The sequence below is a fragment of the Euprymna scolopes genome, chromosome 18 (assembly GCF_053919585.1).
Source record: "Euprymna scolopes isolate OS-2025 chromosome 18, ASM5391958v1, whole genome shotgun sequence".
In the NCBI taxonomy this organism is placed as follows: Eukaryota; Metazoa; Mollusca; class Cephalopoda; order Sepiida; family Sepiolidae; genus Euprymna; species Euprymna scolopes.
The window spans coordinates 85,480,501-85,505,046 of NC_136499.1; the positions used below are offsets into that span (position 1 = coordinate 85,480,501).

The 24,546-nt window shown below is 37.4% G+C and overlaps 1 protein-coding gene across 4 annotated transcripts in view; it reads right to left on the minus strand.

Moving 5' to 3' along the window:
* The window catches only part of LOC145297675 (uncharacterized), a 1,369,001-nt gene that overhangs the window by 994,191 nt on the left and 350,264 nt on the right, over nucleotides 1-24,546 (minus strand). The window lies entirely within an intron of this gene.

The following is a 24,546-nucleotide window of genomic DNA, read 5'->3' on the forward strand; positions in this document are numbered from 1 at the left end:
TTTGTGTCTATGGAAATTGTTTGGACGTTGTTGAAATAAACTGCCAATCAAACTAAAAGGTCGCATATATTTTATGAGAAAAATGCACTTTTGTGAAAAAACCATTTTTCTGTTCATAGTTGAACTTTTCAGCTTTTAATGTGTTTTATTTGTTTTATTTTGGAAAAAAAGGACAATTCTTATTTTGACTTTGATTGTTGTTGTTACAGAAAAAAATTTTCTTGAAAAAAGTTATAAATGTTTTGTGTAAATGATAGTTAAATGTATAATGTATTTTTTTTGAAAATGTTTTCATAATATTGTAAATTGTCTAAAATGTATTAAAATGTATTATCAGTAAAATAGACGAATCAGGAATGTGCCACCGGAAAAGATAGTCTTAAAATAGGGAACCAGCACTGATGAGAGTATAATGTTACTTTAGATCAAAGTAAAAACTTAGGCCAAAAGACAACTGTCTAGTTAAAATGAAACCGATACCTCCCTGCTGTGACAGTTTAACCAGGGGATCGTACTTCCCTTCTTCTCCCTTCCCACCCCTACTTCCTTTCTTTACTACTCCTCCAAACCCCTTCTTTTCGCATTCACAAATTATATACTCCACACACCCTCCTCTCAGAGTGTAAATTACACTCAGATATATTTTTGTATATTACAAAATGAATGAACCTTGATTTTCGTTTCAATATTGTTTCCTTTTCCGGTCTAATGAGGTGGGTCTCTCTGAATTGAGATTCCACTGAAACATATATGCATATACACTTGTGCCCGATATTATTCATACCCCTCGGATCTTTGAGATTTCTATAAGAATATTGCTCAAACCAGAAGGTAGACAATATTAAAGGGATTTCAGACAATAAATCAAGCATAGGCATTTAATTTAAACTCAACAAATAAATAAATTATGCAAGTTTGAAACATTATACAAAGAAAAACAATAATGGCACTAGTTCAAAATTATTCATACCTCTCTTACTAATAGTCAATAGCATGCCCTTTATTCTTAATAAATGCCTGTAACCGTTTTGGATATTTATCAACAAGGTTTTTACAAGCATCAACACTGATTTTTGACCATTCTTCAATGCAGTAGTTCTCCAAATCCCTCAAATTTCTAGGTTTCCGCTTTTTAACCTCAGTTTTCAATATGTGCCAGAGGTTTTCGATAGGGTTCAGGTCGGGACTCTGGCAAGGCCATTCCAAAACATTAATTTGATTATCCTCAAACCATTTCTTGACTATTTTGGCAGTATGTTTTGGATCAGTATCCTGTTGAAGGACCCAGTTTGGTCCTAAATGGAGCTTCTCCGCATCCTGTCTAATGTTTTTCTGGAGTATCTCCAAATATTGCTCCTTCTTCATGGTTCCATCTATCTTGACCAAACTACCTGGACCACTAGCCGAAAAGGAGCCCCAAAACATTAGGTTACCACCACCATGTTTCATCGTGGGTATGGTGTTCTTTGGGTTGTAAGCTTCTCCTTTCTTCCTCCAAACGTAAGAAGCATCCATATGGCCAAACAATTCAATTTTTGTTTCGTCAGTCCACAAAATACTTGAGAAAACGGACTCTGGAGAATTCACATGGGTCCTAGCAAACTTTAGACGTGCTGCAAGGTGTTTTCCGGTGTGCAATGGAGTCCTTCTTGGTCTTCTTCCTTTCAGACCATTTTCATGCAGAGTCCTTTGCAATGTTTGCCTTGATATTTTTATGCCAGAAGACTCCAGATTTTCTAAAATGTCCTTAGTAGTGGTGGTTGGATTTGCATTAACACTTCTTACAATATTCCTGGTAGCTCTAGCAGACAGTTTCCTTTTCCTTCCTCTACCAATCAAGTTGTTTGTTGTGTGGTGGCTCTGGAATTTTTTGATGATGCTCTGTACTGTTGCTGTAGGGACCTCAAATTTCTTGGAAATTGACTTGTAACCTAAACCATCCTTATGTGAATTCGCAATTTTAGTCCTAAGATCATTACTAAGCTCTTTTTTCTTCCCCATTCTAATAATTTTTATTCTTTTATTGGTTTTCAGTTGATATCATTTTAATTCCTGAAAAATGCAAAAAACGAAATGAAATTAATCAAAGGTTGTATAAAAGCATTCAAAATAAGAATCAAACAGGAAACAAACAGTCAGAAATTCGATTAATACTGAAAAAATAAGGGGGTATGATTATTTTTGAACATTGCAGATTTTATAAATAGCTGTATATTTCTTTTATTACAAGTATCCCGAGATTTTAAAATGACGAAAATGATCAGAAGAGGTTTATTAAGAATATGTATCAATATGGACGTAAACAATAAATTCTTACAAAGTTACACATAATAAACTCAATTTTCAAGGTGGGGTATGAATAATATCGGGCACAAGTGTATGTAACCAATAATGTTTGTACAATAAACAGGCTATATATATATATATATATATATATATATATATATATATATATATATATATATGTACTACCATTACATGCATTAAGATCTACCAAGTTGAACGGCGTTGCCCGCTCATAAAATATGTTTTAATATGATATTTTAATTGATGCATATTTCGTATATATTATTGCAGAGCCAATACTCTATTGATTATTATATTGTACCAAATATATAATAGAGATTCACCTATTATATATTCGGTACAATATAAAGATATATATATAGATTTTGTATTTGTTATTATAGAGCCAATTCTCTATTGATTTTTATATTGTACCCACTGATTCAAAATGTTTTTTAAAAATGATTTGGGTGTTATCAGCTAGTATCGAAACTAAAACATTTACCATTGTAACTATCAACAGATAGTTAAGAAAATGTTAAAATTAACGTAGTAATGTATACTTGCACATATGTAAAAATAACAGGTTTAGTCGACGTACTCCATCAATGTTCATTTTTTTCAATTTGGACCCGTTAGCAGGCTAAAAACAAAATGAATTTGTTCCACAGGTATGAATCTTCTATATATCAAGTTCCGAATCTCCTATATATCAAGTTCCGAATCTCCTATATATCAAGTTCCAAATCTCTTATATATCAAGTTCCGAATCTCCTATATATCAAGTTCCAAATCTCCTATATATCAAGTTCCGAATCTCCTATATATCAAGTTCCAAGTCATCAGTTCCAAAAATTGACAGAAGAATTTAGTAAGGTCACTTTTATATATATTGTATATTTTTATATGTATTTCACATATATTATATATTTTTATATGTATTTCATATATATTATATATTTTATTTGCTAGCAGACTGCGCGGAGTTGTCCGGTCATAATATAAGCTTAAATATGATATATTAATTCATGTAGATTTTGTATTTATTATTATAGAACCAATTCTCTATCGATTATTATATTGTAACTAATATATTGTAGTGATTTAAAAAGTAAAACATAAAAAACATGGTTCGAATATCATCAGCTAGAATCGAAACCAAAACATACAGGTCTCCGGCCTTATCTGTTAGCGTATGATCTAAATCCATACAAAAACTGCAAAAAATAACTGTTACTTACCGCATGTGCAGAAATAACAAGTATAGATGATTTACACCTGCCAAAGTCAATGTTTCTTTTTTACATTTTCACCTCTTAGCAACTATTTTACTGGTTAAAAACCAAATCGAACGTGTTCCACCGATCCAAATACCGTATAGATCAAGTTTCAAGTTTGTAGATCCAAAATTGACTGAGGAGTTTGTTAGAAACTTTCCACATGCACAGAGATAAAGTTATATATATATATATATATATATATATATATATATATATATATATATATATATATGATTGGACGATTCCAATATTTTTCCCGATTCCAATACAATTATTGATTCTGTACTAAATTCCTGATTCCGATACAATTACTGATTCCGATTCCGTTTCTTTATAAATCTCTAAATATTATACTATAGAGTTGCTATTTTCCCCGATTTCTGTAAAAAAAAAAACATGCTAAATATGCAGGAATTTTCGTAAACGTAAAATTGCACTTGTGGAGGATGATCTATCGATTTTAGCTCTACTGGTAATTTAAAATCAATAAATATTTATTATTTTATCATTATTACCAGCAATGGAAGATTTTGCTTTAAACAAAATCAAATAAAAAAGGCAATTAAAAGAATCGTTTTGGCATCGGAAAATAGGCATCAATTTTTTCGATTCTAATACTCCAAAATTTGTCGATCGATTCTCGATTGCAATTAATCGTCCCAACACTAATATATATATATATATATATATATATATATATATATATATATATATACTAGCTGTACCCTGCCACGCGTTGCTGTGGCTTAATTTGGTGTAATGGAAAATTCTAATAAAAAGAGAAAATACATGTTTCTTATATTCTTAGTACAGCAATCCACTCCAAAAAGTAAAAAAAAAAAGGCGAAAATGAAAAAAAAAAAAATGGTACTCTTGCAGAATTGGACCCGGATCCTCGGGAGTTACGGTCAATCATGGCTTGGGCTCGACCAATATTCAGTGGATTAAGCCGAAATTTGCTAAAACGTTGAAATGCTAAATAGTTTTCTTTTTTATTGTATTAAAAAATGTGAGTTTTTAATTAATATTTGGGTAAGGGGGGGGGGGTTACTATACACAGATTCGAAAAAAGTTGTCCAAAAACGAATAAATGAAAGCAAAGGTAAGGTAAATTACGTTTCTATCTAACTGGATAATTTTTTTAGTGTTTTTATTTAATGTAAAATGTTTAATCAGCTCAAAAAACTCAGTGTTTATCTATGTATTTGAAAAAGATGAATAACCGCGGACTCTGTTGAATACGTTAAGTTTGGGAAAATCAGTAAATAACTATACAAAACAGTGTCAGACACCTACTGATTATATGTTATTGTGACATAGGCTGACATATTCGGTGGGTTTCTGATAGTATTTTTTACAGTTTTTAGTTTTAAATCATTTTCTCAAACTTAACATCATCAACAGTGTCCGTCACCATTTGTATTTTTTACTGTTTTTCGAGCCGACTAAACATTATAGTAAATAAAACGGGTTTGTATTACTAAACACAGAAACAAAAAAGTTGTTGAAAAATAAATATAACAAATAAATGTTATCAAAGGCAAGATAAGTTACTTTTCTACCTAACTGGATAAGATTTTAGTGTTTTTATTTAGTGTAAAATGTTTAATTGGTTCGAAAACATGTAGTGTTTATCTGTATATTTGAAAAATACAAATGGCGGCAGACTGTGTTGAACACGTTAAGTTTGGGAAAATGAGTTAAAACTAAAAACTATACAAAATACTGTCAGGAACTCACTCAATATATGTTACCGTGACATAGGCAGACATGTATTTGGTGGTTTTTAACAGTATTTTGTATAGTTTTTTAGTTTTAACTCATTTTCCCAAACCTAATGTGTTTAACACAGTCTGCCGCCATTTATATAGTTTACATTAAAAACACAAAAAAAATTATCCATTTTGGTAATAAAGTAACATATCTTGCCTTTGATAATATTTGTTGTACATTCATTTTTTGAAAACTTTTTCGAATCTATATGTACAGTAGTACAAACCCAATAAAAACACTAAAAATTATCCAATTAGGTAGAAAAGTAACTTATCTTGCCTTTGAAAATATTTGCTTGTTATATATTTGTTTCTGTTGCCAACTTTTTCAAGTCTTTGTGCAAGTACAAACCCAAAGGTGTATTTTTCTGTCTAATTTTATTTTTAGTACTGCACTTAAATTAAAATTTCACAATATTTTTTTTGGGGGGAGGGTATTTTTTTTACATTAGGTCCACCTCCACAATTTTTGACTATGCTGAATAAGAAAATCTCATTTAAAATTTGCAGAGCCAATTAGTTTTCGAGATATAAATACCTGTACTATGCACTATAATTCACTGACGGCCATGAATAAACACTCCCAACCTCCCCATATTAAGAACGGCTTTCAGAATAAACAACACCCATGCCTAACCACGTGTTTTAACCTTTTACCTGTTTTTCGTCTTTTAAAAAAGGCTTTTGGAATAAATATCACCATTCTCCCCTTGTTAAGAACGGCTTTCAGAATAAACACCCCCAAACTACCCATGTTAAAAAATTGTGGAGGTTGACCTAATGTGAAAATTTTCCTTTTGTTATTTTAATAAATTGTTAGTTGAAAGCACAGAATAGTGACAAAACACCATCCCTTCCCCTTGGTAAGAGTAGCAAAAAAAAAAAAAAATAATGGTTTTCTTGGTATAAACTTTTCTGTATTTCACCTAACAATTTCTGGTGCTAATGAACTTACTGATCCGAGCTATTTTTTAAATCGTATTTCCAAGTTTAATTAAAGTTTTATTATATGTTTTTTATTCAATTGTAAGGTTAAAGTACACAATAGGTACAAAACACCCTCCCCTCCCCATGTTAAGAATGGCTTTTTAAATAATAACGTTATTATTTCAGCACAGATCACTCTCTACATGAGTACCTATTATTTTTTTAAGCCATTCTTACCATAGAGAGCGGATGATGTTTTGTAACTATTCTGTGCTTTTAACTAACAATTTATTATTAAAAAAAGATATTGTGAAATTATAAAAAAATAAAAAGATATTGTGAAAGTTGAATTTAACTTGAAAAAAAAAACAATGTGAACGGCGCGTTCAACATTGTAGCCGGAGCTTATTTGGCAATAAGGTAACGTTAGTCGATTAATGGGTGTTAATGCACTTACTGATCCGCGCTATTTTTTAAATCGTATTTCCAAGTTTAATTAAAGTTTTATGTTTTTTTGGCATTTTTTTAGATTAGGTCCACCTCCACAATTTTCTTTTAAATGACGACTTTAAAGGTTTCCGACTATGCTGAATACGGAAATCGCATTGAAATTCTGCAGAAATAAATAGTTATCGAGATATAAATAGTTATTTTATGCATTGTATTCTTTCGCGGCCATCTTTCTTACGCGCGTAGATTTGTTTATGACGCGAACGCACGCGCGTAAAAAAGATGGCTGCCAGAGATTACAATGCATTATACAACTTTTTATATCTCATTAACTACTTATTTCTGCAAAATTTCAATGTGATTTCCGTATTCAGCATAGTCGAAAACCTACAAAAGAAAATTGTGGAGGTGGACCTAATCTAAAAATTTACCGTTTTTTTTTCAATTGTAAGGTTAAAGTACAGAATAGGTACAAAACACCCTCTTCTCCCCATGTTAAGAATGGCTTTTTAAATAATAACTTTATTATTTCAGCACGGATCAAATAAGTGCACGAGTATCCAATTTCTTTAATAAAGAAAAAGCATTCATATTTTCTTATATAAAAACAACTTCTGTAAAAAAAAGAAAAAACGTGCACTTTCAATTTTTGTTAAAAAAGGTTTTCTTAACAAAAAAACAAAAAATACGGTAAAAAACAAACAAACAACAAAACATTAATCGGTATTCATGCAGAGAATGATGCGTGCTGAAATAATAACGTTATTATTTAAAAAGCCATTCTTAACATGGGGATGGGAGGGGTTCCTATTCTGTACTTAACCTTACAATTGAATAAAAAACATATCATAAAACTTTAATTAAACGTGAAAATACGATTAAAAAAATAGCGTGGATCACTCTCTGCATTAGCACCGAAAGTACAGAATAGTTAGAAAAAATCCTCCCTCCCCATGTTAAGAATGGCTTTCTAAATAATGTTAATGATTCAGTACAGTTCCTTGTCTGCTTAAGTTTAACTTTTGTTTATTAAATTGTTCGGTGAAAGTCCAGAATAGTTACAAAACACCCCTATTCCCATGTTAAGAATGGCTTTCTAAATAATAACGTCATTATTTCAGCAGGGTAGTTTCTCTGTATAAGTAACATGTTTTGTTTTTAAATTGTTAGGTGAAAGGACAGAATAGTTACAAAATACCGTCTCCATGTTAAGAATGACTTTCTAAATAACATTATTTCAGCACGGTATTTTCTATGCATACGTACTATCTATTTTGGCTTATTAAATTGTTAGGTGAAAGTATAGAATAGATGCAAAACTCCTCCCCCATGTTAAGAATAGCTTTCTAAATAACGGTATTATTTCAGCACGGTACCTTCTCTGCATAAGTACTATCTTTTGTTTATTAAATTGTTAGGTGAAAGTATAAAATAGTTACAAAACAACCTCCCTTTCCCATGTTAAGAATGGCTTTCTTAATAGCATTATTTCAGCACGGTACCTTCTCTGCATAATTACCATCTTTTGTTTATTAAATTGTTATGTGAAAGTATAGAATAGTTACAAAACGCCCTCCCCATGTTAGGAAGGGATTTCTAAATAACGTTATTATTTTAGCACGGTACTTTCTCTGCATAAGTACCATGTTTTGTTTATTAAATTGTTAGGTGAAAGTACGGTACTCATGCAGAGAGTGATCCGTGCTGAAATAATAACGCTATTATTTAAAAAGCCATTCTTAACATGGAGAGGGGAGGGTGTTTTGTACCTAATCTGTATTTTAATCTTAAAATTGAATAAAAAAACATATAATAAAACTTTAATTAAACATGGAAATACGATTTTAAAAATAGCGCGGACCATTCTCTGCATTAGCACCAAATATTATTTAAGCACGTCATCAATCCGTAAAATTTCTTTTAAAAAAACCTGTACTTTTACCAAAAAATTTATAGTGTTAATAATAAAAAAAAGTTCATATTTTCTTATATCGAAAAATAAAAAAACAAAAACAAAAAAACAAAAAAAAAAACGACTTCGACTCAAAAAGCAAGTGACAAACTTTTTTTTTGTCTGATATAATAAAGCAAAAAATGTTTAAATTAATAAATTTCGAAGATAAACAAATGAATTATGTCTTATTTTTTTGTTACTTATCGAGTAAATAGAAAATGAAATCTTCAAATTCGTTTCGTCAAATTGTATTGTGTGAGATGAATCGAACCGGAAGTTCAGTTCTATCAAAAAAACAGGTTCGCACTAATGGCTTACGAAAAATATATTTATTTTATTTAATATTTTAATAATTGACGATGTAAATTTATTTTAATAACATAGAAACATCCCTCGACTCTAAAGATGGGTTTTCTGAAAATTTCAAATAAATTGGTAATGTAGAAATATGGTTGCATAAACTTTGAACGAACCAAGAATTACATTTTTATATATATAGATATATAATTGCATATAATTGCATTATGCCAATGTAGAAAATATGCATAGATAGAAATGAGCATAATAGTTGAATGAAACCAATAAAAAGTAAATAATTAATTAACGAAAGTTCGTTTTTCAAAAGGAATATGCAAATTAGTTATGAAGTCGCTCACATATATATTACTGAGTCTATTAAAAAGTTCGTTTTAATAATTCGTAAATAGAAAACATAGATTTTTAATATAAATGTCAGTGCGACGAAAATGTCTATATATGTGTGTGTGTGTGTGTGTGTGTGTGTAAGAATAACATTTATCATAAATAAAATGTATTGCCTTTAAGATTAGAATTTGTAGATTGTTTTATCATTATTGAAATATAAAAAAACAACAAAAAAACACTTGTCAGAAAAGTATTTGTCTTTAATGAATCAGAACATGTTATTTGCACAACGCAGGTCATTTCTTAAATGATTTCTACAATCGCTAAACTCTAGGTGAAAAAAAAAAACCCACTACAAAAAAAAACAAAAAAAAAAACAAGAGAAATCGTGCTGAGATGTAACAATAAACCGAATAGAGGGAATCAGACACTTTCGCCCAGGGTGGATCCGTCTCTCTCTCTCTCTCTCTCTCTCTCTCTCTCTCTCTCTCTCTCTTTCTCTCTCGTGTGCGTGCACCCTAACCACGTTTCTCCTCTGGCCCTGTCTATCGGAATAGCATTTTCTTTTGTCTTCCCAGTCTTTATTTGGTCATCTATTGTTCAAGGGTCACAATGAAAAGTCTGCTTCCAAAATTACCTCTCCCATCTGATAACTTATTGGCAGACTTTATTTTTCAGGTTGATATTAAAGATGTCGCCATTCTTATATGCGTCCACAAAAAAGGCCGAAAATATTCCATTAGTCTGTCACGTCTCACTTTGAAATTGCATTTTAGTTGCTAAACGAGTTTTGAATATTACATGCGTCCATGCGTTTCTATAAAAAACAATAATTGTCATCCCGTTTGTCCGTCTGTCTGTCACACAAGTTTATAGTAGCGTTTCAATCACTAAACTAGCAGATGCAATTTAAGAATAAATCTGCTTTTCCATTGTCTTTCCTTTTTTTCTAATCTCATATTCGTTTGATATCAAAGTTTTTTTTTGTTCTTTGTTTTTTTTTACACAGGCATCACCACATTATCAAGGCCAAGAGGCCACTCAGGGATAAGGGTTAAAGAGTGTACAGTAGAAATTGGACAATATAGTAATCAATTCGGTAAATTTGTTAACTTATATGGAACGGCTCATCAAGAACTTATTTACACTAGACTTGAAGACAACCATATTGTAGTCAGCCGGAAAGCAGGAAAACGGAAGACAATTCAACAGGTGTAGAGTTCTAAGAAAGAAGCTTTGTTCATGGAATCTACGTTTAGATTTAGGCAGAGATAACGAGTGGGGGGAATTATTGATAGTGTTTTCAACTAGACGAGTGTTTCTTGTGAAAGTTTGGCGAGGGGGGACCATAGATTGAAACTCAGTCGAACACTTTCCATGAAAATAACGATACATCAGAAACAAACTCGCAACATCTCTTCTGTGAGATAGAGGTTGCAGGGAAGAGAAAAGGATATCTCCTACGAGACTACGAAGTCTATTTTGAACTCTATCAAGGCAGGACAAGTCCTTTCTAGCAGCTCCTGCCCAGATGTGACAACAATATTCCATCCTTGGACGTACCTGGCTCTTATATAGATAGAGAATTGCATTAGCAGTGAGATATCTACTGGATCGATAGAAAGATCCCAACATTTTTCAGCGGCCTTGGCAACAGATTTGATGTACGTATTTGATGTACATTTAAGATCAGGAGTAACAGTCAAGCCAAGAAACTTGTCAAAACTTGAGGCCTCCTGAAGACGAGAGCCATTCATTTCAATTGATGCCAGATGTGGATCAAAGTGTTAATGATGTAAAGAGAGAAGCTTGGTTTTAGATGCATTAAAAGTAACCAACCACTCCTTTCCCCATTGTACCACGTGCTCAAGATCAGAGGAGAGAGAATCAGAGAGAACTTGGTCGTTTACTATCTTAGATGTGCTACCATAAATGGTAGTGTCATCAGCATAAATGTCTACAAATGATGTAAGGATGTGATTTGGAAGATCATTAATGTAGATCAGGAATAGAGTTGGGCCTAAGATGGACCCCTGAGGGACTCCAGCATTAATACTGTGAGCTTTTGATTTTTGCTCATCAACTACTACTCTTATTAACTTATCAGAAAGAAATGATTTAATAATTAAGAAGACATTTCCAGTATACCGTAACTAGAGATCTTGTGAAGTAAACCTTTATGCCATACCCTATCAAAGGCCTTAGATATGTCAAGAAAGATTGCCTCGGTCGAGAGATTTGCTAATCCTATGAGATATAGCTGTAAGCACATCTGCTATAGATCTAGCGGAACGGAAACCATATTGTGTGTCACTAAGAAGATTATTTTTGCTTAGATGGTTGATTACTTCTGTATTTAACACAGATTTCAGCAACGTACTCATGACGCACAGGAGACTTATTGGCCTGTACTGAGAGGGGGATGAGCGATCACCTGAATTCTTAAATACAGGGCATACTGATAAGATTTTCCAGGGTGATGGGAAGCTATTCTTCTTAAGACAACGTTTAAACAGTTTTGTAAGTATGGACGCTAGTTCTGGTTGAAGTTGTTTGAGTACTGTAATTGGAAAACCGTCAAAAACGGTTTTTGATTGGCAACATCATGTACAGATATTTGTATATCACATAGTGTGTTTTCTCATACAGGAGGTAATATTGGCGGTTAGCGGCCTTGGTTTCAAAGGGTAGAATTAGCTGTAAAGTTCTTGTCAAATAGTTTGGCTTTGTCTGATGCTGACGAGATTAACTCAGGTCCATTGATTATAGTTGGGCTAGAGCAGGATTCTGTTTGCTATTTGACAAAAATGGTGGGAACCAAGTCGCTTTGGACTTGACGGACTGAGCATACAACTCTCTTGCATTCTTTATTACTTTCTTACAATGGTTGCTGGCAGTCCTGAAAGGGGCTTTAGTTTCCATACATCTATTACGTTGGAAGCAGTGGAAAAAGTGATTTCTGTGCACAATGGCAGCAGCTAATTCTGGAGAGAACAATGGCTGGCTGTTAGGTTTTTGCTGGAATTTTTTCGATGGTATGAATTGGTCTATACCTACAATTAACAATTCCGTCAGTTCTAATACTATAGAGGACACATCCTTTTTAAACATGGAACGCAGAGGTAGATCTGATATAAATGTATGGAAGCTATCCCAGTCAGCCTTAGTGTATCGATATACTGTATGATGGAGAGGTACGACTGGGGACTTATTACATTTAATTTTTATCTTAATTGATACAACAGAGTGGTCAGAAGATCCAAGAGGAGACAGAACAGAAAATGAGCATAGTTTTTTTTTTTTTTTTTTTTACACAGTGATCACCACTTATCAAGGCCCGGAAGCCACTCAGGGATAAGGGTTATTGCAAGTACATTACGTTAGTGTGGAGATTTGATGAAGTGTTTACTTAAGGGGCGGTTCATTAGGAATTTGTTAACATTGGACATCCAAGTTGTAGTCCGTTGGGAAGCAGGCAGACAGAACAGAGTTCCACAGGCGTGCAGTTCTAAGAAAGAAGCTTTGTTCATGGAATCCACGTTTTGATTTAGGCACAGATAAAGAGTGGGGGAAACTTTTGACAGTGGATTCAGCTAGACGGGTGTTTTTCGTGAAAGATTGGCGAGGGGAGAACCAGAGATTGGAGTTCAGACAAGCACCTGCCATGGAAATAACGATAAAACAAGGATAGGCTCGCAACGTCTCTTCTGTGGGAGAGAGGTTGCAGGGTAGAGAAAAGGACATCCCCCACTAAGCCACAAAGTCTATTTTGTACTCTGTCAAGGCAGGATAGGCTGTTTTTAGCAGCTCCTGCCCAGATATGGCAACAGTATTCCATCCTTGGACGTACTTGGCTTTTATATAGATAGAGAATTGCATCAGTAGTGAGATATCTTCTGGAGCGGTAGAAGGATCCCACCATCTTTCCAGCGACCTTGTCAACAGACTTGATGTACGTGTTCCATTTCAGATCAGGAGTAAAGATCAAACCCAGAAGCTTGTCAAAACACGGGGCCTCACCCAGACGAGAGCCATCCATCACAATTGATGCCAGATGGGGATCAGAGCGTTGATGATGTAAGGATAGGAGTTTGGTTTTGGATGCATTAAAGGTAACCAGCCACATCTTCCCTCACTGAACCACGCGCTCGAGATCAGAGGAGAGAGAATCAGAGAGAACTTTGTTATTTACAGCCTTTGATGTGTTGCCGTAGATGGTCGTGTCATCAGCATAGATGTCAACGAATGATTTAAGTATGTGTTTAGGGAGGTCATTGATGTATATCAGGAAGAGAGTTGGGCCCAGGATTGACCCCTGAGGGACTCCAGCATTTATATTGCAGGCCTCCGATTTTTGTCCATCTACCACTACTCTTATGAGCCTATCGGAGAGAAATGATTTAATGATTGAGAAAACATTTCCAGTTATACCGTAGCTGGAAATCTTGTGAAATAGATCCTTATGCCATACCTTGTCGAAGGCCTTTGATATGTCAAGAGCAATTGCCCTAGAAAGGAAGCCTTTGTCAAGAGATTCACTAATCCTGTGGGATATAACCATCAGCACATCTGCGGTAGATCTTGCAGAGCGGAAACCATATTGTGTGTCACTAAGAAGGTTATTCCTGCTGAGGTGGTTGACTATTTCTCTATTTAATATGGATTCCAGCAACTTACTCATAACACACAGGAGACTTATAGGTCTGTACTGAGAGGGAGATAACTTATCACCTGAATTCTTAAATACAGGGCAAACTGATGAGGTCTTCCAGGGAGTCGCAAAGCACTTCTCTTTAAGGCAGCGCTTAAATAGTTTCGTAAGTATGGGAGCAAGTTCTGGTTGAAGCTGTTTTAACACTATAATTGGGATGCCATCAGGGCCAGTTGCTTTACTGGAATTAAGGTTCTTGATTAGCTTGGCGACCTCATGCACGGATATTTGTATGTTACCTAGCTTGCTCTGTGTTATAGGAGGAAATATGGGGAGTTGATGACCTTCGTCGCATAGGGTAGAATTAGCTGCAAAGTTCTTTGCAAATAGTTTGGCCTTTCTGACGCTGACGAGATGACCTCTCGTCCATTGATAATGGTTGGGATGGAACGCACACTTCTGTTCAGGATCCTATTTGTTATTTGCCAAAACTGGTGGGATCCAAGCCGCTGATCAGCTACCTTGGATTTAACAGACTGGGCATATAGCTCTCTTGCATTTTTTATTACTCTTTTACAGTGGTTGCTGGCAGTCCTGAAAGCAGCTTTAGTCTCAGCACATCTATTACGTTGGTAGCTATGGAAAAAGTGATTTCTGTGCATTATAGCAGCATCACATTCTGGGGAGAACCATGGCTGGCTGTAAGGTTTTTGTTGGAATTTTTTGGATGGTATGAATTGGTCTATGCCTACAATTAACCATTCGGTCAGATCTGATACTATAGAGGACACTTCCTTTTTAAACATGGAGTGCAGAGGTAAATCAGATATGAATGTACGGAAGCTATCCCAGTCAGCCATAGGGTATCGGTATACAGTACGGTGGAGGGGTACGTCTGGGGGCTTCTTACATTTCGTTTTTATCTTAACTGATACGACGGAGTGGTCGGAGGATCGTAGAGGAGAATGAACGGAACATAAACATAGCTCAGGGGAAGTTGAGAGAAAAAGGTCTAAGAGGCTTGCATATTGACCAGGTGTATCGGGCACATGGGTGGGTTCCCGAACAATCTGAGTGAGGTCATAACAATGGCAAAATCATGACAAAACCTCCCCTCATCGTCTGTCTTATTTGAATGGGTCAGCCATTCCACGTTATGGACGTTGAAGTCACCACAGATGTGGATGTTAGCCGAGGGATGTGAAGACAGTATGTGGTCTATTTTCTCAGATATGCTCTTAAAGATAGTAACTCCGCTGTTGTGGGGCCTTTAGAGGGCAAATATAAATGCAGTGGTGTTAGCAAGTGCAACCCTGAAGCACATATAGGGCAAATTAGGATCTTCTCTAGAGATATCCCTGCACACGGGAAGCCATCTTTAATGTAGGCACATATTCCATGCCCATGGCGATCTTGGGTGTCAGATTTAGCTGTTAAATTAGTTCAGGGCAAGTTGTGAGAAAAAGGTCTAGTAGACTCGCATACTAGCCGTCATTGTCGGGCACACGGGTGGGTTCGTGAACAATCTGAGTGAGATCATAAATAATGCAGAAATCATGAGAGAACCTCCCCTCATCATCGGTCTTGTTTGAGTGGGTCAACCATTCCACGTTGTGAACATTGAAGTCTTCACATACATGAATGTTAGCTGAAGGATAAGCAGATAGGACTTGGTCAATTTTCTCAGATATGCTTTTAAAGATAGTAACTCCGCTGTTGTGGGGGCTATAGAGAGTAAATATTAATGCAGTAGTATGAGCTAATGCAACCCAGAAGCACATATAGGATAAGTTAGGATCTTCTCTGGAGATATCCCTACCACACGGAAAGCCATCTTTAATATAGGCACATATTCCATGCCCAGGGCGATCTTGGGGGTCAGATTTAGAGAAGAGTAACCTTTAATTGCGAACTCTTCTAGGGAAATAGCCTGTCCAATGCCAGTTTTGCTTAAAAATAAAAGGTCTGGTTTAGTCTCCTGTAATTGGGTTTCAACCTCTGGAAGGTTAGAACATAGTCTCCTTATGTTGGGGAAGGAGACATGGTAGTGGGGGTCTACATTGGAAGTTGGAGACCCGTGTTTAATCGTCTATTTTTTTCTTGAAACTTGTCATAATGGAATTTTGGAGTTTGTGGACTAGGTCGTCAGATTTGCTTAGAGCATGACAGAGAGGAAACTAAGAGAGAAAAAGAAACAAAGAATTTTTTTTTTTGTATCACATGATAAGGTAAAGCCATAACAATTACCCACTAATATGGCATCGAGAGGCCCCACCAGAAACTACTGCATGGTGCAGAATTCATTCACTAAATGGCAATACAGCAGCCTCAGTACTTTGCACCTGCTGATAGGAGAGCCTCCTTAGTGGTTAATCAAAAGGTTCGGGTCCCTGACTATCAGGCGGATAACGTCAGCCCAGCACCCTTACTAGTGACATGGCTACAAAGATAGACATAGAAGCAGAAAATTTCCACCATCTCTGTCAACTGTTCGCGCGAAATACTGCCAACCTAGAAAACAGCTAGGTTAAAATCATAAGGGCGATACTTACAGAGAAATGATTTGATTTCCATATAAAAAAGGGGAAGTGGTTTTAATAATAATTCATTCATCAGTATTTTAATCGGATAACAATAACACCAATAAAAACGCGCAAGCAATAAATAATAATCAAAGTCAATTATTCCGTGATGTTTTAAGAATTGTTTTATCAATTATCTATTTTTCTTATTTTTCAAAATAACATGAATGTCGATTGTTGAAAATTATCAAAGAAATATTTTCTTTTTTCCCAATTTCGACTTCAAAATAGTTCTTTTTATTTTTGTTTTATTTTTTACTTGCCCGAAAAAATGCCTTACTATTCCCCACTTTTTAAGCCAAACTAAGTTTAAAACGATTATTTTTCCGTTTTTCTTTCTTTACGAAAATTAATATTAATAAAATAATCATGAATCTACCGTTTTTCTTTCATAGTTATCGATGGAATACGATTTTTTTAAAAATAATTTCTAACTTCAACTTCATTTTCATATGCTTAACAATCTGAATTCCGTAATTTTTCAATCAAACTTTTTCGAAAAACGACAAATGTTTCTGCTTATCAACAACTATTATATTATGATCGGCCAACGTCGGATATCTCGGGGAGAGAGGTGAGCGACATTTGAACTGGTGACAATGTTATGAAAATAACAAAGTGTTTTGATAACGGAAGAATGTTTTGAAATATGAATGGAATTTAATGTAGAAATAATTTAGCTAGAAATATTAAAACAATAAAATGTTTAGAAGGATATTTAACGATATTGGCTTGGAAAATAAACAGCGATATGTGACTAAATGACCAGGCAAGGATTTTGGTTACGTAGATACATGACATAACAAGTTACACCCTGCTTTTATATCCTCCTATCTAGAAAAAAAAGCACGAGACAGGAAAAAAAATAGCTTCTTCCATCATGCTCTGCCTTCCCAAGATGCCCTTCGCGTATACAAATGCGCTGGCCATCCTTTCTTTCTTCTTTCCCAAAGAGCGATGCAGATACCCCCGGTACGTTTCTTTCTTTTTTTTTTCTTCTTTTCTAACCATATACCCCACACGCCCCCCTGATCTTTGAGATCAATAAGACACTTCATAATCCTTCATCCAAGTAGGCCTCCTCCTCTCACGTTGAGGCCTCTGGGGGACAACTTCTTGGGGGTTGACATTTTCAGGTTCACTACAGACATTCTCGTCCAGTTGTAAAGAACCACAATGTGGGGCTAAGTCGAATTGGGATGCATCGTTAGCTTCTTGGTGGATCTCGACTTCCTCCTCTTCACTGCCATCACTGCGCACCAGCAGAGTTACACGACGCAGGTCTAGGATATGCCGGGGACGCCATTCACCATTACGTTGTTCTTTGTCTGCGTTCCCATTACGACCCCCCTCCCCCAGCGAGTGGTACATTTTGCATGGGGGAGCTTTACCAACACCTCCTCGCCCACTTTAATGGTAGCTTCTTCACCCTCAGTTCCTACCGTTTTGTTGCACGGATGCCGCCACTTATATGCAAAGATGGCTCTATGAGGCATAGTTATCTCATCTTGTCTGGTTTTCGGTGAGATGTTGTACCAAAACACCGCCTCCATGGGTGAAATGTTGCTTTTTTCCGCAGCAGCCTTGATGGTGCGATGATTCCACTATCCCATTGGCACTCGGCCGATACACTGCCTAAAAAATTGCCTTACTCCCCACCTATCACACACCTCTTTAAAGGCTTCTGATCAGAAAGCGGGGCCATTGTCCATTAACAGTTCCTCAACCGGCCCTCTTTCCAAAAATATTTCTTCGATGACCCCTTCCGATCGCCCATGCAGCTTCTGCCCTGATCTCTCTCCATATGGCAAACTTTCCCGGTCCACAGTCGACAATCGACAGATACAGCTTATGGCGATAATGGGTCACATCAATAGCCAATCGCTTCCAGTCCTCTGCAATGTGTAACTCTCCTGCTTCATGTCTGGATTGTCCGGGATTTATCGATTGCCACTCCTGACAGTGCTCCACTACCCTCTGACCTCCTTCTCGGTGGTTTCCAGGTAAACCTCTCTTGCCAGGAATAACGTCCATTCTCGACCAAAGTGGTGCATTTCATGTAACTTTTTAACTTCCTCCCCTGCACAGTATATTGAGGAAACCTCCTTTCTCTCTTGCAGCCAGGCCTTCTTTACCCGTGTCATCGAACCCGCCTTGTTCTTTTCTGATGGGATCAGCACTACAGATACCTTCAACTGGAATTCCACTATCAAATCTGCAAGTGCTCCAAGCCTGTGCTTAATCAGCATTTCTGCAGCACCTCTGGTCCTAACTCTCTTATCGCCAGTCACTGCTGACCTGATCCATGAAACTACTGTTGCCGAATCGGATTTTATTTCAATCGCTTTCAATCCCCACTTCAGGGCCAGATTGATTTCTTCCATAGCAGCCTCCAGTTCGGCTACGTTGATATGGGAATAGTCGTTTTTCTTCCTTAACCACGCCGCATCTTCCACAGTTACGCCTCCCATCTCTAATACAATGCCCAATGCCAGACTGCTGGCATCACACCAATTCACCCCCACGTCTCTGCCGCTGACGTACCAATCCCCCTTTACTGAGTCTTCTTTCGTCACTCTCGTGATGATTTCTTGTAGCATGTTCGTGACCTCCTTCGTCACACTGCCCTCCCAGCCACCAGTGCCTGTTTGTCGTTTAATAAAGCTGCACACTATCCTGAGCCAGCGATTGGATAGTGTCCCACCAGTTTCCTGCAGACCAAGAAGAGTTCTCGTTTACTCAGGTCGGTTCCGATTTCGGGTATTGCATTCCATCATCTAAAGACAAGACTTTCTTTGCCATCTCAGCATAGTTTCAACCCCAACGCTACTCCTCCATCCAGGGACTCTGCCAGTTTTGCCATCCATCCATACCTTGCGACATGGCCTCTCACTTTCTCTGCTGTCACCTCTGCTTCCTCCACGAGAATGTTGTCAATGTACGAACTAATGGCCTTGTCCACTGTACAGTCTTTACTCAGCACCATCTTCAGCACGGCAGTCATAATTTTGGGGGCTGAGCTCAGCCCAAAGTCTAACCTCGTCGGGCAATACAACTTCCCCTTGTACCGGACCAATTGATGCTTCCAGAGTTTTTCATCTACATGGATCTGGCGATAAGCCGACTGCAGGTCGACAATCTTAGCGGCCTGCTTCATCCTCCTTCACTTCCTCATCACCTCTTCGCATACATCAATCCCCTTTCCAGTGTGGCAGGCAATGTATCTGTTTAATTCTCTGAAATCCAGTACCGGTCTAACTTTATTCTTTGTGGGTTGAACAACCGCCAGTAATGGTAGCACTCCTTTTTCTTCCCCTGTCCACGGTTTCAGAATTCCCTCCTCTATCCACCTCTCCACTTCTTCCTCGAATCCATTTCTTATTTCTCCTCGCAGTGTTTTCTTGTAGCAGCTTACTTTGTTTTGTAGTTCCTGAGGCCCGAAGATTCATTTCCATTCCACCGGCCACCTCTCACCATCGAACCTCGCCCTTAAATCCTCGTCCTCGATGCAGCAAGCCTCTGGTTTTTGTGTTCTGATATTTCTATCACCTTCCACTCCTGTTATTCCTACTGCGCCGAGGCGTCCAAAAGTTACTTGGCCCTCTCTCAACATAACGCCCCCCAGTTTATTCATTGCACTTACACCTAAAACCACATCAACATCACCTCAGATGATCCAACACCAAGGCTCATAGTCCAATAGGAACACATTGCACCAGTACTTCCACTGTTGTCTCTCCCAGGCATATCACCTCCCTGCCATCCACAGTCTTAATACTCCTGGCTCCGCTCCATAATCTAGCGAGATTCTTTGTTACCAATGTCGTGGTGCAGCCTGAGTCAAGTGCCATGGCTCTCTTCCCATTGACTAATACCGGTAACTGAGGCAACGTTTCGTTGTGCACCATTTCCACATAGAAGGGGGAACCACTAGCACAATGGCTCCCCTTCACTCATTTCCCTGGTCCCATGCAGCAACGCAATAGCAGCTAATGTGCCCCACTCGTCCACATCGGTAACAGATGACCCTCGGTCTCGGCTCTTTGCAGTCCTTAAGCAGGTGAGGACCCTGGCACCGGAAGCACTTGATGGCAGACCTCCCCTCCTGTTGCCTCGTTGCCTGTCTCTTGTCATTCAAGTGGGGCCTCATGCACTTATTTCCACTCACAGCTGCAGCCACAATTGGGCCCTTGACATTCTTGAGTAGGACTCTGGTGTGGACCAAGATATCGTCCACTGCCATTGTATTAATCTCAGTGATTCTCTGCATGTTCACGGAGATTTCTTCTGGGAAGCCATTCACTAGGTATAGCTTTATCGTCATCTCTAGACTCCTCCCCACGTAACCAGCCAATCCTGCCAGTCTCCTGATCTCCGAAGCAAAGATGTCAACAGACTCGCCAGTTCACCTCAAACTTGCAAGTTTGCCGAGTGCTTCAAATGGACTCTCGGCGAAAGCCAATTTCCGTCTTTGCTCCACTGAGGCAACGTCTCCCTTATCGTCATCACGCATCTGCTGGTAAATTGGTAAATAGTGAGGACTTCCCCCTCTAAGTAGAGCCGCAGCAGGGTGACCATGTCTTCGATTTTTTGCAGCCTTGCCACCATCTTTAATTTTTCCAGCCATTTAATTAGGTCACCCTCCTCAGTGAAGGGTCTCAACATCTGAGTTGAAAGTCTCCAGTCAGCCATGTTAACCTGCTTGACTCGCCGAAATAGCTTCTAGGGTTATAATCAGGATTCGGTTCTGGGGTTCGACAACAGCACGTTTCTGCCCTCTTCTTTTCCAATCGACCACACCTGGCCTCTCGCCACCAATGTCACACCGCACAATCTGAACGTCAGCAATACGAAATTCTTTTCAAGAGAAGATGTTCACGACTCTTTTCTCTCTCCCCCCCATGGAATTTTTCCCTGCTTTTATATCCTCCTATCAAGAAAAAAAAGGAAGAGACAGGAAAAAAAATAGCTTCTCCCATCATGCTCTGCCTTCCCAAGATGCCCTTCGTGTATACAAATGCGCTGGCCATCCTTTCCTTCTTCTTTCCCAAAGAGCGATGCAGATACGCCCGGTACGTTTCTTTTTTTTTTTTTTTTCTTTTCTAACCATATACCCCACAGTTATCTATTAAGTTGAGTCTGTAATGGGCGACCGGGAGAGACTGCCGTGAGATGGGATGTTTCCTAGCAGGGGCAAGATTGATAACTAAGATGGAGACAGGACTGTCTCAGCGTTCAACCTTTTCCAAGATGGGAACAACATTCTGGAATAAAGATTACAGAAAAGAAACTCGAGATCTGTTGTTCATGGTTGAATTTTCGTTGCATCTTCCCGCCAACAAGATCAAGGATGGATTAAGTGGTTCCCTAATTGGCCGGATGTTATAACCTCATTCATACCTTTTGTGAATGCATGTCTTCCTTTGTCGTTATTTGTCGTTATTTGTAAACATACACCAGGTAAGTTGTTTTTGTAACTATTCGATCACACGTAAATACTTGTATGAAGAACCAGACACACATTTAACAAGACAACCATTACATACACATGCATATATGTACAGGCTATATACACACACGGGAATATAACATATAACCGTTTGTTCCTAGACTCCTACATGTTACAAGCTAAGATCTAAAACCGCACAACATTTGAACTTCTTATACATTGCTCCAGATCAATTGTATTTTTTTCATTGATTTTGTAAAGTTATTTGCAAAATGCAACCGGGCATAATTCATACAATAGATGTTCACACAGAATATGGAATCAGTCGTAATTCCCAGGCCTTGCCACCGGGCTTTCCTCTGGGGTAAGTTTATTGATTGTCGACTGAGGTGCACCCAACCGGTGACTGCCGACAGGGTTACTCAGGCATTTTTTGCAATTGCAGGAGTGCCCCACTTTAGGGGAGCCTGCTTAGATCCCCACTTTCCAGCCTGACCAGGGGGTACCGACAGGGTTACTCGGGCAATTTTTGCAATTGAAGGAGTGCCCTTCTTTTAGGTGAGCCTGCTTAAATCCCCACTTTCTGGCCTTGTGCCAAATATTGCTGAGGTGGGCAGCAATTAAATAACTACCTCATTATAGTCTTACTATGATGGGATGGTCTCCTTGCGGCTTTGGCTACAGGGAGACAGGGTAGTAGTACATATCAAGGATCCGTTTTTGACACTCCATAACCCTGACGGGTAATGCTGACGGGGTTACTCAGGCAATTTTTCTTGAGGCAAGAGTGCCCCTCCTTTAGGAGAGCTTGCCTATTCTGCAGTTTCAGGCCTTCTGCCATATTTTACTGCAATGCACAGCGAATAAATAACTACCCCATTATAGTATTACTATGAGTGGATGTGTTTCCTAGCGGCTTCGGCTGCAGGGATACAGGGTAGGCTACTCGTCAAGGGTTCGTTTTTGACACTCAACTTGACAGGTGAGGGGCTGGGAACCTGCCCAGTACCTGTCGGACTGAGGTACACTGCTTGGGTACTACCTTGGAGGTCCACCCTCCCAGGCCTTGCCACCGGGCTTTCCTGTAGGGCAATTTTTGTTGAAGCAAGAGTGCTCCTTTAGGGGAGCTTGCCTGGTCTCCACCTTCCGGCCTTGTGCTACATTTTGCTGCAGTGGACAGCAAATAAATATCTACCCCATTATAGTAAAAAATATTATAACACATATGTACTGACATGATAGTTTGAATATAACAAGGATAAAAGCGTTGGTTGAGAGATATATTTGATATTATGTGTTCAATTCCTGGTGAAGGAAATTAAGTAAAGTTATCGTTGTATACACATATAAACGTTTATAACTTAATTTCTTCAAGTTCACAGTTAGGGCACATCAACAAATCTGGGTTTTATAAAAATATTCTTACATGAGAAACGACGTCTGCATCATTTGAACTGAATGTCGTGTTCATTACAATAAAACTGAACATTTTTTTTATATTTCGCTCTCGTGTCTCTTAACCGTCCTTTGCTTTTGCCTTGTCTTTCTTCGCTTCTGGAAACAAAACCTTTCTCAACACATGATGCAAGTTTCTATGTTTTTCTGAACAAGCGAGATTTATTCCATCATTAATTTTACCGCGGTCAAAGTCACGTCTTCGTTTTCTCGCTACCTTAGAGGAATAGTGGAACTATCTTGCTATGATCTTAGCTGCCATGCGCTTCTTTTTGTCGCCCTCCATCCCACGTGATGCCCGATCCATCTTCTCTGTGAATCAGACTTTCTCAATCTGTTTTCTTTCTCACTCTGCCACCCAGAATCAAACTTTCTTCAAACTCATCAAAATCTTCCCAAAATCGCGTTCCACGAACGGTTCTGTGACATCACAATCTGATAACATCACGCCACATGTCAACGACTGCTCTGCCTGCTTGACCCTTCACTTACATTATTATGATACTTTTGATAAACAAACCAACCTACAGCTATGCTCACAAAATAATTCTAATCTAAAGCAATGAGGCCCACTTCTCTTTATCTCGCACTCGCTCTGTCTATGTCGAGTGTATTATGTAACAACGTCAACTGATATGAAATATTTAAATAACAATGGAATTGGTCTATTGATTAAATGAAAACATCAGTTCAGTCTAACTGGCAAAAAGGAATGGGCGAAAGCCGGAGATTACAACGGTCTAAACATTGTGTGCATAAGAACAACGAAAATAAAGCCAACAGTCTGAATCATGAAAGTGATATCAATAAATGATTAATAATATCAATAAACTATAAACAAAAGTTATTTCAAGTTCATAAATGGAGTCTTTCTGTATTCTTTGATTTTTAAAATAGTCTCATATTTGTAATTTTGCTTAATGGATTCTATGATGATGTTCATCAACAAGATAGAAAACTATTTTATGAACGGAGATAAATAGAATTTCATTTGAAAAAAATATATTTTGGAATGGTATTTATTTTAACAAATAAAAAATAAAACTTATGTACAGCTAAATAATTTAAAGATTATATGTTTATTGGCATCTATTT